This window comes from Macaca nemestrina (assembly GCF_043159975.1).
Source record: "Macaca nemestrina isolate mMacNem1 chromosome 2 unlocalized genomic scaffold, mMacNem.hap1 SUPER_2_unloc_1, whole genome shotgun sequence".
Classification (NCBI taxonomy): Eukaryota; Metazoa; Chordata; class Mammalia; order Primates; family Cercopithecidae; genus Macaca; species Macaca nemestrina.
In genome coordinates this window covers 1,254-17,358 of record NW_027257552.1, presented here as the reverse complement: position 1 = coordinate 17,358, position 16,105 = coordinate 1,254, and the positions used below count along the sequence as shown (strand labels likewise).

Below are 16,105 nucleotides of genomic sequence, written 5' to 3'. Positions count from 1 at the left end.
GTAACCAATAGAACACAGCAGAGGTGATGGCATGTCACAAAGTTAGGTCATAAAGGACATCATGGTTTCCATGTTGCTGGCTTCCTCTTAGATAATTTTCTCTGGAGGAAACCCAACTGTGTGTTGTGAGAAGATTTAAGCCATCCAGGGAGAGATCCACATGGTAAGGAATGGAGGCCACCAGCCGACAACCATGCCGGTGAGGGATTTTTAGAGGCAGATCCTCCAGCCCCAATCAGGCCTTCAGATTACTGCATCCCACATAGATTACAATGTTGTGAAATGACACTGAGTCAGACTCATACAGCAAAACCACTGAACTCCTGACCCACAGACACTGAGATAAATGTTGTTTATTAAATCACAGAGTTTTGGGGGTAATTAGTCACACAGTGATAGATAATTGATAGACATTGCAGATAACTTGTCTCTTTAGTCCACAAGACTTTAGACAGAGAGGAACTCTACTTGAAGATCTATTCTTAAAGAACTACACCTGGTCAGGCACGGTGGCTTATGCCTGTAATCCCAACATTTTGATAGGTCGAGGCAAGATGATTGCTTGAGCCCAAAAGTTTGAGAACAGCCTGAGAAACACGGTGAAACCCCATCACCACAAAAAACTTTCAAAAAATTAGCCAGCCATTATGGTGTGTGCCTGTCATCCCAGCTACTTGGGAGGCTGAAGCAGGAGGATTGCTTGAGTCCAGGGGTCAAGGGGTCAAGGCTACAAGTGAGCTGAGATTGCACCACTGCACTCCAGACTGGGCAACAGAGTGAGACTCTGTCTCAAAAAAAAAAAAAAAAAAAAAAAAAAAAAGAACTACACCTGAGAAGAATTCTCTGTATTGGGATCTGATTTAAATAATTACATCCTGGACTTCAAACCTAGATATCCTGTACAAGTTTGAAACTTTTGGGAGGAGTTGAGAGGAATGAGAGTATTTTACATGTGGGAGAAATATAAATAATTTGTGGCCAGATGGTGGACTGTGATGATTTAAAATACATCCACTGATTATTTAATATTCCTTTCAAAAGATGCAACATAATTCCCCTCCACCTGAATGTGGGCTGGAGTTAGTGACTCGTTTGTGGTAAATAGAATGTAGAAGTGATTGTGTGTGATGTCAGAGACTAGGTCATGAAAGTGATGGTGTCTTTCGGCTTGCTCTTACTCTTGGATGATCTGCTCTGGGGATAGTTGTGAGTAGGCCTGCAGCCCACAGCCATGTGAGTGAGCCTTTTGAAGAGTGGACCTTCCAGGCCCAGTCAAGCCTTCAGGTGACTGCAGCCCCAGCCAACATCTTGGGAGACCCTGAGTCAGAACCCCTGCTAAGTCACTTCCAGATCCCTAAGCCTCAGAAACTGTGAAGAAAAAAAAATGGATGTGGTTTTAAGCCCTAAGTTTGGGGCATAGTTTGTTATGTAGCAATAGATAATATGTCTGATATGGTTTAGCTGTGTCCCCACCCAAATCTCACCTTGAATCTTAGCTCCCATAATTCCTTCATGTTGTGAGAGGGACCCAGTGGGAGATAATTGAATCATAGGGTGGTTTCCCCCGAACTGTTCTCATGGTAGTGAATCAGTCTCACAAGATCTGATGGTTTTATCAGGGGAAACCCCTTTTGCTTGGTTCTCATTCTCTTCTCTTGTTTGCTGCCATGTGAGATGTGCCTTTCACCTTCCACCATGAGAGTGAGGCCTCCCCAGCCATGTAGAATGGTGAATCTATTAAACCTCTTTTTTTTTTTTTTTTTTTTGGTAAATGGTCATGTCTTGGATATGATTTTATCAGCAGCATGAAAATGGACTAATACAATGTTATTGCTGAAAATTTGCCTTATAATATTTTCATATTTGGATGAGAAAAAAGATTTTGGATAAATCGAAGCAAACTCTTTTCATCCTAAGATAACAGAAACAGAGTAATTTGCCTCTATTCTTGCTCCTATTTTGTCCAATATAAGCCCAGAAATGCCTTTTGTCTTTATTGTCTAATTTTTTTATTGTAGAAATGTATTCAATCACTATATTTAATTTAGAGAACTTTGCTGTAAACAGAACATTCACAATTTTTTTAAATATATATTTTCTGAATAGCTACTTTATAATGTACACTGGGCATCCAGAGGCTATAAAGATGAATGAGGTGCAGTTATTGTCTTCATGGAATTTAACCTACTCATGGACTATTAAATAATTAAAAAACAATAATATATATTAAAGTACCAAATGCCATATATCCATATATTCTGAATTGTCTATTACCCTTTTACTCCTATCTTTTCAACTTAGCCTTTGCAACTGAAATCTTTCTTAAATTTTAAGTACATTTTATTTTTAAAAATCTTTTAGAGATGGAGTCTCACTATGTCACCCAGACTGGTCTTGAACTCTTTGCCTCAAGCAATCCTCCAGCCTCAGCCTTTCAAAGTCCTGGGACTACAGGTGTGAGTCACCGCACCCAGGCAATTCATTTATAGCTGAATATACCACCAGGTGTGGTGGTGTATGCCTATAGTCCCAGCTTCTCCAGCTACTCAGAAGGCTGTGGCAGGAGGAGCCCTTGAGCCTAGGAGTTCTGGACTGCATTACAGCCTGGGAGACAGAGCAAGACCCCGTCTCTTAAATATATATATATATATAAAATACAAAGTAAAAAACTCACATATCAAAGTGTGTACTCCTGAATTCACACAGTGACACACCCATGTATCCACACAGTGACCTACCCTTGTATCCACAATTAGATTTGGGAGCAGAACATTACCCAGCCCATATCCTGAGGAGCTGTTATTTTGCCTTCCATCGCCATACAAAAATTTTGCCAGTTTTTGAAATTTGTGAATGGAATGATATATGTAATTTTTGATTTGGCTTCTTTCACTTAAGTTACGCTTGTGAGATTTACTTTTGCTGTTCAGGGTAGCAGTAAATTCCCATAGGTCTATTACATTAAATTATATGAATACACTTGTATAAATACACTTGTCCATTCTACTGTTGATGGATAATTCGATGATTTCCAGGTTTGGGCTATAATGGAAAGTACTGCTAGGGACATACACGTACATATCTTTTGGTATCATAGAACTCTTTTTATCTGGTCTACACTGGCAGTGGAATTGCTGGGTCGTAGTGTACTTTTAGCTCAGCTCTGTCTCCCTCTCTGTGTCCTTGCTGTCTAGCTTTTCAGTATCTCCTATTAGTAGAGTTTCAAGTTTTCCCACATCTTGTTCCACATCTGCAACAACATTTGATATTATAACTCTTTTTTTTCATTTGAGATGTTCAGAAAGTGTGAAGAAAAAAAAAAAATGGATGTGGTTTTAAGCCCTAAGTTTGGGGCATAGTTTGTTATGTAGCAATAGATAATATGTCTGATATGGTTTAGCTGTGTCCCCACCCAAATCTCACCTTGAATCTTAGCTCCCATAATTCCTTCATGTTGTGAGAGGGACCCAGTGGGAGATAATTGAATCATAGGGTGGTTTCCCCCGAACTGTTCTCATGGTAGTGAATCAGTCTCACAAGATCTGATGGTTTTATCAGGGGAAACCCCTTTTGCTTGGTTCTCATTCTCTTCTCTTGTTTGCTGCCATGTGAGATGTGTCTTTCACCTTCCACCATGATTGTGAGGCCTCCCTAGTGTTTTATTATTTATTTTTTACCTAGGTTTTCTCTTTTTTTTTTTTTTTTTTTTGAGACGGAGTCTCGCTCTGTCGCCCAGGCTGGAGTGCAGCGGCGCAATCTCGCCTCACTGCAAGCTCCGCCTCCCGGGTTTACGCCATTCTCTTGCCTCAGCCTCCCGAGTAGCTGGGACTACAGGCGCCCGCCACCTCGCCTGGCTAGTTTTTTTCTATTTTTTAGTAGAGACGGGGTTTCAGTGTGTTAGCCAGGATGGTCTCGATCTGCTGACCTTGTGATCCGCCCGTCTCGGCCTCCCAAAGTGCTGGGATTACAGGCTCGAGCCACCGCGCCCGGCCTTTACCTAGGTTTTCTCCTGTGCTTGACAAGTCTGAAGGAATCAGAGAGGCAGAGACTGTGCAAAATATAAACTGCTCCTGAGTCTGAATAGGATGCATTAGAAGATGTAACAACTTGTTTGACAGACCCTTGTTCTCCCTGAACAACCAGATTTGTCCGAATTCCTACCTGGTTACCAAGTCATTAGTTACTAGTTGTTTGTTAGTTGACTAGTTAGTATCAACTCAGCATCGGTCCGTTCTGTATGGATGTATATGTATATATATAAGACATATATTTAAATATATATAAGGATGTGTATTTAAACGTGCTGATGGCCAGGTGTGATGGCTCACACCTGTAATCCCAGCACATTAGGAGGCCAAGTTGGGAGGATCGCTTGAAGCCAGGAGTTTGAAACCAGCCTGGGCGACATAATGAGACCTGTCTACAAACAAACAAAATAACTGGGTGTAGTGGCACACACATGTAGTCCCAGCTACTCAGGAGGCTGAGGCAGGAGGATCGCTTGAGCCCGGGAGATCGAGGTTACAGTGAGCTATGATTGCATCATTGCACTCCGGCCTGGGCAACACAGCAAGACCCTGTCTCTGAAAATAAAATAATAATAATAATAAATTGTCCTGGGCATATGAGGATTTTGATTCAGCATCCGGCTTTCATTGTCCAGAAGAGGGCAGCCTCGTTCCACGTTTTGTCTGTAGCCTCCCTGCAGACACCTCCTCCCTCCTCTGTTTGTTAAAGGGCAGGCTTTATTTGTTAAGCGCATGACAGCCTCCTGGGCAGCCAGGTGGGAACTTGGGAGGTATTTTTTCTCTTTGTTCTTTCTGGCTCTCTAACCAGATTCTAGTTAATTCCACCTGAGGTCTGGACGTGTCCTAGTTTCATTTCTAGACCTGCTGTCCCAGCTCCCTACTGTGTCTCCCAACCTCCTGCTGCAGACCCCTCAAATCTCAGACCCTCCCCTCCCCTCCCTCACCTTCTCTGTTTTCCAGAGGAATGTTTCCAAAGCACGTGCTCAAAAACGTTCCAAGGCTAGCATTTGAAGAAATAAATACATGTGATTAGGTTAAAGTCTAAATCCCCCGGTGGCATTCTTGACCGCGAAGAATCAAACTGCAATCCACTTCTCCACTTTCCTCTGCTTGTACTCCCCTCAAAAAACCCACGTTTCCGTGGAATAAGCAGAACTACGGTTTGAACAACTCTAGGTCCGAGTCTAAATGCAAAGCTCAATGTCTTTACTTTCCATCCATATGACCATGGCAAGGAAGTTAACCTCTATGAACCCTGGTTTTCATATCACTAGATGGGGCTCAGTGATACCTGCCCCTCATGGTTGGCGTGAGCCATCTTGCCCAATTGCCAACCAAGTTTTTAAGAATCCTCCAATAATCCCCCAAACTCTCCCTTCTCTTTCAGATAGTGGGACTCTGTGCTCATGCCAGTAAGTAAAGAAGAAGGAATAAGAAAGACACTGTGTGATCTAGTATTAATAAGGAAGTAAGTGATCAAATTACTCCAGCTAGATCAGTAGAATCTATTATCAAGCACGTTGAGGCCGACAGCATTCACAAATCAACTGTCTACGTTTATACTCACTGATGACTCGTGTTTCCTTTCGAGGACAAGTAAGCTTTTTAAATGATCAAGACGTTTACATTAGTTTTGCTCTTCAATGGCTTTTCTCAAAAAAGATCCAAAGGCAAAAGTTAAATTTAAAAGAGCTTTCCATGTGACTACCCCAAAGAGAGATTATCAATCACCAAATTAAATATTTGTATACAAAATAATATCTGGATGCATAGATCCTTATGTTCATCAGATGAAGAGTGAAAGACTTATTAGTCACCACGCTTTATTTACACCCCTGTCAAAATTACATGAAAATATTTCTCTCCAAAGAACCATTCTAGAGAACCCTTTCATACAAAGTGGTGTGTGTACATCTAAGAGGTTGCTCAGTTTAGCTCAAAGGCTAAAGAGTTTAGTAAACTGAGTTCCACCACCTCATGACTTTTAAGTGGTAGGTTACCACCAGAAAGAGACGACTTCAAGCACAGATTTCTAGCAGCAAGGCCAGGATTAAAAACCCATGTGACAACAGGCTTCAGAGAGAGGAACAATCCATTCCTAATTCAAAGGCCATCAAGCCCGAGTTGTAAGAACATTTTTGACTCTGAGGATCTTCTCTTTTCACCAAGAAAATCCCTTACAGCCATGGTTTAACATTCCCAAATTAAGAAATAGAAGAAACCAAATTAATTTTTAATTTATACTCCACTTTTTTATGTTTTCAATCGTCCACTACTGCAAGATGTACACTGAACGGTACAAGTCATGCGCATCATTTTCATCAGACAACCTCATCTACCAAAATGGTGATAACACAATCTTATTTTGAAGCCAAAAGAGAGTTATAAACATCAATCGTTTTCAGATATGCTTTAAAAATGTTCAAAAGTAACATCATTATTTTAAGTTACAGCACAATCATTAAAGGAAAAAAGAACCCAAGAACAAATAAAATTCGTTATTATTTTAGTTACTTTTAGTGGGAAAAATAAAACAAGATTTGGATTTTCAGCCAGGATAAAGTAAAAAGACTCTTGCCAGATGTCCATTTTCTCATTAATGAACTACTTGAGACTGTACTCCTGGGTCAACTTATTTCTGCTTCTCCTGTCTCTAGACCTATCTTAATTATATTTGTGTCTCAGGATCCATGACATCGATTTAAACAAACCCATGGGCAAATCTAAACACTGACCACACAGTGTCCAGTTTATTCATTTCTCTACAAAATGACAGAAATTCAGCCTTTAATCAGAAGTTGATTCTACCTAAATTCCTAATAAAACTAATAAAATGAAGTCACCTGGCCTGGCGCAGTGGCCCACGCCTGTAATCCCAGCACTTTGGGAGGCCAAGGCGGGCAGATCACGAGGTCAGGAGATCGAGACCACCCTGGTGAACATGGTGAAACCCCGTCTTTACTAAAAATACAAACAAATTAGCCTGGTGTGGTGGCGGGCGCCTGTACTTCCAGCTTCTAGGGAGGCTGAGGCAGGAGAATCTCTTGAACCCAGGAGGCAGAGGTTGCAGTGAGCCGAGATTGCACCTTTGCACTCTGGCCTGGGCGACAGAGTGAGACTCCGTCTAAAAAAAATTAAAAAAAAAAAATAGAAGCCATTAAAATGAACACATTTTTGTCAATGAGAAATAAACTTGTTTATTCCATGCTTTCAGGGTTCAATGAACTCTTAGAAAGCGTTTTCTGCATCCTGCTGGTTGTGGAAGTGTTTTCCCTGCAAAATGTTGTCAAGATGCTTAAAGAAGTGGTAGTTTGTTGGCAAGAGGTCAGGTGAATATGGTAGATGAGGCAAAACTTCATAGCCCAATTTATTCAACTTTTGAAGCCCTGGTTGTATGACATGTGGTCACGCATTGTGGAGAACTGGGCCCTTTCTGTTGATCAGTGCCGGCTCCAGGTGCTGCAGTGTTCCGTGCATCTCATCGAATGGCGTGGCATACTTCTCAGATGTAATGATTTCACCAGGATTCAAAAACTGTGGTGGATCAGAAGACCGGCAGCTGACCACCAAACAGTGATCATGACCTTTTTTTGGTGCAAGTTTGACTTTGGGAAGTGGTTTGGAGCTTCTTCTCAGTCCCACCACTGAGCTGGCTGTTGTATGAAATGCACTTTTCGTGGCATGTCACAATCTGATCAAGAAATGGTTCAATGTTGTTTCATAGAATAAGAGAAGATGACACTTCAAGAGGATGCTTTTTAAAATATTTGGTCAGCTCATGAGGCACCCACTTATCAAGCTTTTTCAACTTTCCAATTGGCTTCAAATGCCGGATGACCATAGAATGGTCGACATTCAGTTCTTCGCCAACTTCTCGTGTGGCTGTAAGAGGATCAAATTCAGTGGTTGCTCTCAATTGGTTGTTATCAATTTCCGGTGGCTGCCCACTACCCTCCTCATCTTCAAGGCTCTTGCCTCCTTTGCAAAACTTCTTGAACCACTGCACTGTACATTAATTAGCAGTTCCTGGGCCAAATGTGTTGATGTTGTGAGTTGTCTCCCCTGCTTTAGGACCCATTTTGAACTCGAATAAGAAAGTCGCTTGAATTTGCTTTTTGTCTGACATCATTTCCACAGTCTAAAATAAATAAGTAATAAGTCATTAGCAATAAAAAGCAAGAAATGCCCATTAAAATGATGAATAACATAACCACATTTATTTAAGAAGGTATTCCAGTATCAAACAGCAAATTCCAAGAATGCAAAAACTGCCATTACTTTTGTACTCACCTTATAGTAATTTGTGCGATTTCTTTTTTTCTTTGTTAGCCTGGCTTGATAGTGACCAATTTTGTTGATCTTTATGAAGAAACAGCTGTTGTTCTATTGAGTTCTTCTGTTGATTTTCTGTTTTCAGTGCCATTGACTTGTCATCTTGTTTTTATTTCTTTTGAGTGAATTTGGCTTATATTGTTCTTTTTCTTTTCTTTTCTTTTTCTTTTCTTTCTTTTTTTTTTTTTTGAGACTTAGTCTTGCTCTTTTGCCCAGGTGACCTCGCTCTGTCGCACGAGGTCAGGAGATCGAGACCATCCTGGCTAACACGGTGAAACCCCGTCTCTACTAAAAATATAAAAAATTAGCCGGGCGTGGTGGTAGGCGCCTGTAGTCCCAGCTACTCAGGAGGCTGAGGCAGGAGAATAGCATGAACCCAGGAGTTGGAAACTGCAGTGAGTTGAGATCGTGCCACTGCACTCCAGCATGGGTGACAGAGCAAGATTCCGTCTCAAGAAAAAAAAAAAAAGAAAACATAGTAGCTGGGCATGGTGGTGCATGCTTGTAATCTCAGTTATTCGGGAGGCTGAGGCAGGAGAATTGCTTGAACCGGGACCCGGGAAGCGGAGGTTGCAGTGAGCCGAGATCCTGCCACTGCACTCCAGTGTGGGCTACAGAGCAAGATTCTCTCTGGAAAAATATATATATATATATATATATATATATATATATATATATATATATATATATGTATTTGAAGTATTATCCAATGAGAGCAGGTGTTCTGGAAGACCTCATCTAAATACAGAATCTGAATGGGGGTCCATGTCACACCTGCCATTTTTTCATCTTTGCAGCTGGGCTTTTCTCCTCTTCTCTGCTGGATTCTGCTGTTTCCCACAAGGTGTTCAGAGAGTCTGCCCTGAATCCTACAAGCAGGAGATGAGAAACACACAGTGACACCAGCAGGAGAACATGAAGATGTGGTGACAGTTGTCCTCCTCCTGCAGAGTCCAGAGCAGTGCACTCCTACCACTGGTGCCCTAGCTAAGCCTGGGGGCCAGCATGCCCGATGATAGTCTGGGAGTGCTGCAGAGTCCCCACAATGGGCACCCAGCCTGTGCCCTTGCATTCTGCATGATCGTGGCCATTGTCACATCAGAGCCCCTGTGTACAGATCAGTGCATCCTAGCAGAGCTGCATGTGAGGAAAGACCACGTGAGTCCCGGGAAAGAGCTGAGGCCCTGCAGGGGAAGGTGGCCAGGACCGAGACCTGATGCCTGTCTGGAGAATCGTCTGTGGGTGTGAGTGGCACTGTGGGGTCAGTGCCTGGGTTCTGCTGCTCCCCCTCCTCGAAGATCAGGGCCCAAGCAGGGGATGGCATGTGTGTGGCACCTGGAACTGCAGGGCCACTACACATGTGTGAGGCCATCATGGGGACCTGAACACGGTGTCGTCTGCAGACCCCACCCATCCATTGGCCCCAATTCCTGGCCAGCTTCTGCCAAGGTGAGAGGGTGGAATTTGGAAGGTGGGTGTAAGCTGAAGCCTGTCCCCCAGTGGCTGACATACAGTAGTGACACTCTCTGTGTGGGAGAAAGAAAGAGAGATCAGACTGTTACTGTGTCTATGGACAAAGACGAGGACATAAGAAAGTCCATTTTGATCTGTACTAAGAAAATTCTTCTGCCTTGAGATGCTGTTAATCTGTAACCCTAGCCCCAACCCTGTGCTCACAGAAGCATGTGCTGTATTGACTCAAGGTTTAATGGATTTAGGGCTGTGCAGGATGTGCCTTAGTGAAAATGTGTTTGCAGGCAGTATGCTTGGTAAAAGTCATCGCCATTCTCCAGTCTCGAGTACCCAGGGACACAGTGCACTGCGGAAAGCCTCAGGGACCTCTGCCCAAGAAAGCCTGGGTATTGTCCAAGGTTTCTCCCCATTGAGGCGGCCTGAGATATGGCCTCGTGGGAAGTGAAAGACCTGACCATCCCCCAGCCCGGCCCCCGTAAAAAGTCTGTGCTGAGGAGGATTAGTGGAAGAGGAAGGCCTTTTTGCAGTTGATATAAGAGGAAGGCATCTGTCTCCTGCTCATCCCTGGGAGTGGAATGTCTCAGGGTAAAACCTGACCATACATTCTATTTACTGAGATAGGAGAAAACCACTTTATGGCTGGAGGCGAGACATGCTGGCGGCAATACTGCTCTTTACTGCACGGAGATGTTTGTGTAAAGTCAAACATAAATCTGGCCGACGTGCACATAGAGGCACAGCACCTTTCCTGAAACTTATTGATGACACAGAGTCCTTTGCTCACATGTTTTCCTGCTGGCCCTCTCCCCACCACTACCCTGTAGTCCTGTCACATCCCCCTTGCCAAGATAGTAGAGATAGTGATCAATAAATAGTGAGGGAACTCCAGAGACCAGTGCCGGTGCGGGTCCTCTGTATGCTGAGCGCGGGTCCTCCATATGCTGAGCGCAGGTCCCCTGGGCCCACTTTTCTTCCTCTATACTTTGTCTCTGTGTCTTATTTCTTTTCTCAGTCTCTCATCTCCAGCTTTCGAGAAATACCCACAGGTGTGGAGGGGCAGGCCCCCTTCACTCTGATGCCACCCTTGCCCTCACCTAGCTCTCTCATACCTGGGATTCTAAGGGGTCTGCCCCAGGGTTGGATGTCCACTGCCAATCAGAGGTGAGCACGTCGATGCCTCCTGGATGTGGGGCTACTGGTGGTCAAGGCCTGGCAGTATGTGGAGGGTCTTCTCAGAGGGGCCATGGGGCCAGGGAATGGGATGGGGCGCTAACTCCTCCCTGCATAGGAACTGCAGCCCCCAGCCAAGCCCGCCCAAGTATTCCAGGTGCTGCCCATCCCGCATGCACACTGCTAGGCTCCAGGTGGCCTGGCAGAGAGGGATGGCCTGGTGGGCAGCTGAGAAGCCAGAATGAAGGGGGCGTGCACTGCCATCCGCAGTCTGGCAGCCACGAGCAGGGCGGCTGTTGCCTGGTGAGCGAGGGGGATTGGGGAAGGGCAGGCAGCCCAGTGGGCCTGATTTACCAGTGAATGAGCTGTGGGCAGAGCTGCTCCTGGCTGAGGGCTGGGGTTGGGACAGTCTGTTTGTACCTCCTGGGCTCCAGACTGCCAGCTGCCTGCCCAGGGTCTGAATGTCCTACTGTGACCTGTTTCCTCACCTGGCCCAGAGGACAGATAGGGAAGGCTTGTGTTGAGGCTTAGGCAGGGTAATCCCAGTCAGCCCTCATTAGCTTGCCTGTCCTCCAGGTCTTTTTGATTTCTTTTTTCTCTTCTTTGTTATGAAACTCTGGAGAATTGTCCTCCAGCATGTCTTCAGCTGGGGAGGTGGAAAGCCTGGACCTTGCCCTTGGCTTCAGGGCCCCTTCTGCGTGCCCCCTCCTCCTAGGGTTTTTAAAAGCATATACTTAGCAACATACCCTGTACCTGAGAGAGCTGCAGAGAACCTCCTACGTGTCCAAACCAGAACACTTTGTTCCCTGACCCCAGGCCCTCATCACACCCCAAATCCTTTCAGGTGGCCAGCTTCAGACAAGAGTCTGAACTCAATGCTTGTTTCCTGGGGTCTACACAGGCCCGTATGATGGGGCTACCTCCATTCTACCCCTGTGCCTCCCCCAATTCATTAGGGGCCTCAACTCCAGTGATTCCTAACTGGGAGTAAGGTTCCCCAGGCAAGGAATGCAGCCCTCCCCAGAATGCTGGCCTGGCCATGTCCCAGTGGACATCAGTCCTGGAGCAAGAGGTCCAAGGCAGGGAGTTTCACCCACCATTTCACCAGGTGTGGTGATCTTCCTGGGTTCCTAGCCTTCAAGATGGGATTTTTACACTCTGCCACAGTGGGGGAAACCGAGGCACAGGGCCAGTGAGCGGTAAAGAAAGAAAACCTCTGTGACTAGGAAACATGTCACTTGCCCAGCACAGCCGCGCCAGGATAGCACCCTTGGGATGTACTGCTGAGCTGTTCTTGGCGCGTGGCATGGCACTGGGGTGGAGGTCAGCAGCTTGTGGAGTTGGGGGTGGGGGTGCTGGCAGGAACAGGTAATTTTGGACCCACCATGGGGAGGAAGGGGACATTGCCCCTTTCCCCACACCTTGGGCACAGCAGCAATTTTCTTCTCTGATGTTTGTGGGCACCAATGCCTATGTGGGTGTGGGTACATCCTCCCCTTTTGTTGGTGAAGAACCTTCCTGCAGCCGTTGGGGTGGGTATGGGCACCACATGTGCCTGGCAGCAGGGTGGGGCCTGCGGAGGCTTGGCTACTATATGTCTCACTGCCACCTCCCCAGAGGAAGCAGACCTTGTGCCCTAGCGCCCCTCATACCCAGTCCCTCACATTCTTCACTTGGCATCTCCCTGCCGGATTCTCCCAACTCAGCCCCTGCCAGGTTTCTCCAGGCCCTGTGGGCCCTGGGATGGGCTCAAAGGAGGCAGCAACTGTGCTGCCTGCCTCTGCCTGAAGTCAGGGATCCCTGGCCGCTACTGGCGTCTGGTGGGCAGGGTAGGTGGGGAGGTCAGGGGTCAGCTTTTCCACTCCCTAGCCTGCACTGGCGAAGCCACCAGGTGTAACTGGCCTGGAGGCTGATCTGTGTCCTCCACAGTCCCTTGATGCATTGTATCAAAGCCAATCCTTGTGTGAATGACTTGGCCTGTTGTTACCGCCCAGGTCAAACCAGAACCGAAAGACTCTTGCACTCGGGCCCAGAGCCTGGGGCTGAGGCCGCCATGACCACCCTGTTCTCTTCCTTCTGGGGTCCCTAGGAAGCTCCCAGGACTGAATGATCCCCACAGAACACAGTGGCCAGGATGGGAGGGCTGGAGGTCAACTCCCCCCCGCCCCTACCACCACAACCAAAAGGCCCCATGGAGGTTGGCCCTGAGCTGTGGGTCCCTGTCGGATGCAGGTTCCCACGGATACTTCAGGGGGTGAGCATGGGTCCTCCTGGCTGACGGGAGTCTGGTGGGCACTGGGTGTGTGGGGCCTGTGTAGGTGGGTTGGACAGCACTGGGCCTAGCCAGGGAGCCGGGGACTGGTGTGGCCAAAGTGGGCGGCAATATGTTGCCAGAACAAAACTACAGTGCAACCAGCACAGCTGGTAGGGAGAAGGAGGCCTGCCTAGCAGGACCATCCACCCCTGTCCTGGCCCCAAGCCCAGACTGCCTGCCTGTACTGGACATTGCCTGGTCCAGGAGGCCTGGGCATGAGGGTCAGGTGGTGTGTCCCTGGGTTCCAGACTTTGGTGGTCCCTTGGGAGCTGAGCATCCTCTGGACAGGAGGAGGACTCGCGGTCCACTGTTTGTATCGGCCCCTGGGGGTGTGCCCCCACCCCAGCTTCTGAGCCTACACAGGGACGTGGCCAGGGCTCCTCCCCTGACCTATGGCTCCAGCTCTGAAAAGCTCACTGATGACTCTAACAGCTTCCTCCCCAAAGCTTGGGTCCTCGTCTGTGGGAATGGGGTGTCCCAGGCCCCCTGCAGGCAGGAACCCACCCCCAGCTCCTCTGGTGGGCCCTCCTGGGATTTCTTACCTACTGGCTTGTGAGACCCGGTTGGCCAAACTTGGTGTCCTATTTTTATTTTGGCCTTTTTCTTAGTGTGTGTTTTCTTTAACTACTGCTGTGTAGATCTTCTATTGGAGTTTTATGTAGAGAATCTTGCCCACCCAGAGGGCCCCCACCCCAGAGAGCCTCCACTTCGGCCCCCCCTGGGCTGGTCCTGCTTGTGCTCCGCTTGGTGTGAATGTTGAGTGTGATGGATCCACACGGCTGCTTGACCCTGCATCTCCTTCCTTGTTGCTGAGGCCGGTTCTGTTCTCTCTTTCTCCATGTGAATTGCACTTGAAGCCAAGATGAAGGATGAGAAGTGGTTGCTACGAAGGACCCTCCTGCAGTGAACCCACTGTGAGGAGGCTGCGCTGACCCAGCCTGTCATTTCCTTCTCTAAGCTCATTCCAGAGGTCGGCCAGGGGCAGAGGCAGCCCGTACCTGCCTGCTCTTGTGGCCCGTGAATCAAGAATGGATTTTACATTTCCAAATGCCTGAACAAATAAAAAAATAACAATTCATGACACTGAGAAGGTTCCATGTCCATAAGTAAAGTTTGATGTGGGTGCAGTCATGCCCATCTCTTCACAGGCCACCTGCAGAAGGCTGCTGTGGTGTAGCCATGGCAGAGTTGCATTCTTGAGGTAAAGATCAGTTGGCAAAGCTGAAAATACTGACTCCTGGCTCTTTAGGGAAACAGTTTCCAGTCCCTGGTTTAAGGACTGTGTGGCAAGACCCCAGGATCTTGGTCAGCTTGTTCCTCACTCAGGGCCTGCTGTGGCCTTCCCTAGTATGTCTGCAAAGTCTGCGTGCTATGGTGCCTCTCATGGGGGCATTGAGCTCTGTCGTGCTAGATTTCAGGGTGTCTGCCTCATGGTCACCTGTCTCACCAACAGAGACCCTGTGGCCAGATTCAAACTAGCAGGAGCGGTTGGTCTTTGGCAGCAGGGATACCTTCAAGCTGAGCTGCCACCCACCCTGAGGTGGTCCCATGACACTCACTGTCTCGGTCAAGATTGGGGCAGGGGTGGTGTCCTGAACTGCCCTGCGATGTGGATCGTAATAGCCAGGGGGGAGAGGGGGTTGCTGTTACTCCCCATATCATGGGGAGTGCCTCACCCCCTGCGATGTGGATCATAATAGCCAATTACTCCCCCCTGCAATGTGTGTCCATTATTAGCAGTCTCTTTTATTCAGGATATTAGGAACAATTTCACAGGTTGCGTGTACCCAGCCTTCGACAGGAGAACGAATACCATCCTCTGCACCTCCGGATATTAGGAACCATATCACACAATGGGTGTACACTTTTTGGGAGATTTGGGGTAATGTCGTCCTGTGTTTCCCTGAATATTCGGAGACATATCACAGGGCGGTTGTACACCCACTACTCTCTTGGAAGGAACATCATACTTTACCTACTGGAAATTAGGAGCAATATCACAGACTGGGTGTCAAGCCACTGTCATACTGGAAGTAATATCATGCTCTCCCCCACAAGTTATGAGGAACAATATCACAGGGGGGTGTGTACCTTCTTTGGTAGTGGGAGTAGTATCATCGTCTCTTCCTTTAGATGACAGGAAAAATATCACAGGGTGGGTGTACACCCCGTGTGTTTTTGGAAGCAATGTCATTCTCTCTTCTTCTAGGTTTTAGGATTCATATCACAGGCAGGATGTACACCCCTTGTTTTATTGGATGGAATCTCATCCTCTTTCAACCTGTATCTTTAGAACAATATCACATGGGGGCTGTCCATCCCTTCAATATTGTTAGTAATACCATCTTCTCCTTTCCTGGACATAAGAAATAATATCACTGGAGCGGTGTACACCCCTTGCAATGTTGGTAGTAATATCACCTCTCCCCTGTGGTTATTAAGGACAAAATCCCAGGGTGGCTGTACGGTTCCTACTTTATTGGGAGTAATGTCATCCATTCACCCCTGGATAAGAGGAACCATATCACTGAAGAGGTGTCCACCCCCTTCGATGTTGTCAGCCATGTCATCCTCTTCCTGCCTGGATATTAGGAACGATACCCCAGGGTTGCAGGCGGTGTATACCCCCTGCGATATCAAAACAAATCATGCTCTTTCCCGCTGGATATTAGGAACTACATCACAGGTGTGTGTGCACCTTCTGGGATATCGGGAGTACTATCAGCCTCCACCCCTCTGCATATTAGGAACAATATACAGGGGACAGGGTGGTTACACCCCTGCGACA

At 46.8% G+C, this 16,105-nt stretch overlaps 2 long non-coding RNA genes across 4 annotated transcripts; both read left to right on the top strand.

The window, feature by feature from the left end:
* The first annotated feature begins 39 nt into the window (after positions 1-39).
* On the top strand, positions 40-9,456 carry LOC105491133 (uncharacterized). Of its 3 annotated transcripts, none has more exons than XR_011618589.1 (3): positions 40-163; positions 5,416-5,496; positions 9,158-9,456. It is a non-coding gene; the product is annotated as an uncharacterized lncRNA (long non-coding RNA). The 3 variants fall into 3 exon arrangements; XR_011618590.1 differs by lacking the exon at positions 40-163 and adding an exon at positions 1,118-1,284 and having other exon boundaries at positions 5,416-5,624; XR_011618588.1 differs by lacking the exon at positions 40-163 and adding an exon at positions 1,127-1,284.
* A 9-nt stretch (positions 9,457-9,465) lies between these two features.
* LOC139361016 (uncharacterized) lies at positions 9,466-14,398 on the top strand. The gene is made up of 2 exons (XR_011618593.1): positions 9,466-9,809; positions 14,175-14,398. It is a non-coding gene; the product is annotated as an uncharacterized lncRNA (long non-coding RNA).
* The last annotated feature ends 1,707 nt before the right edge of the window (positions 14,399-16,105 follow it).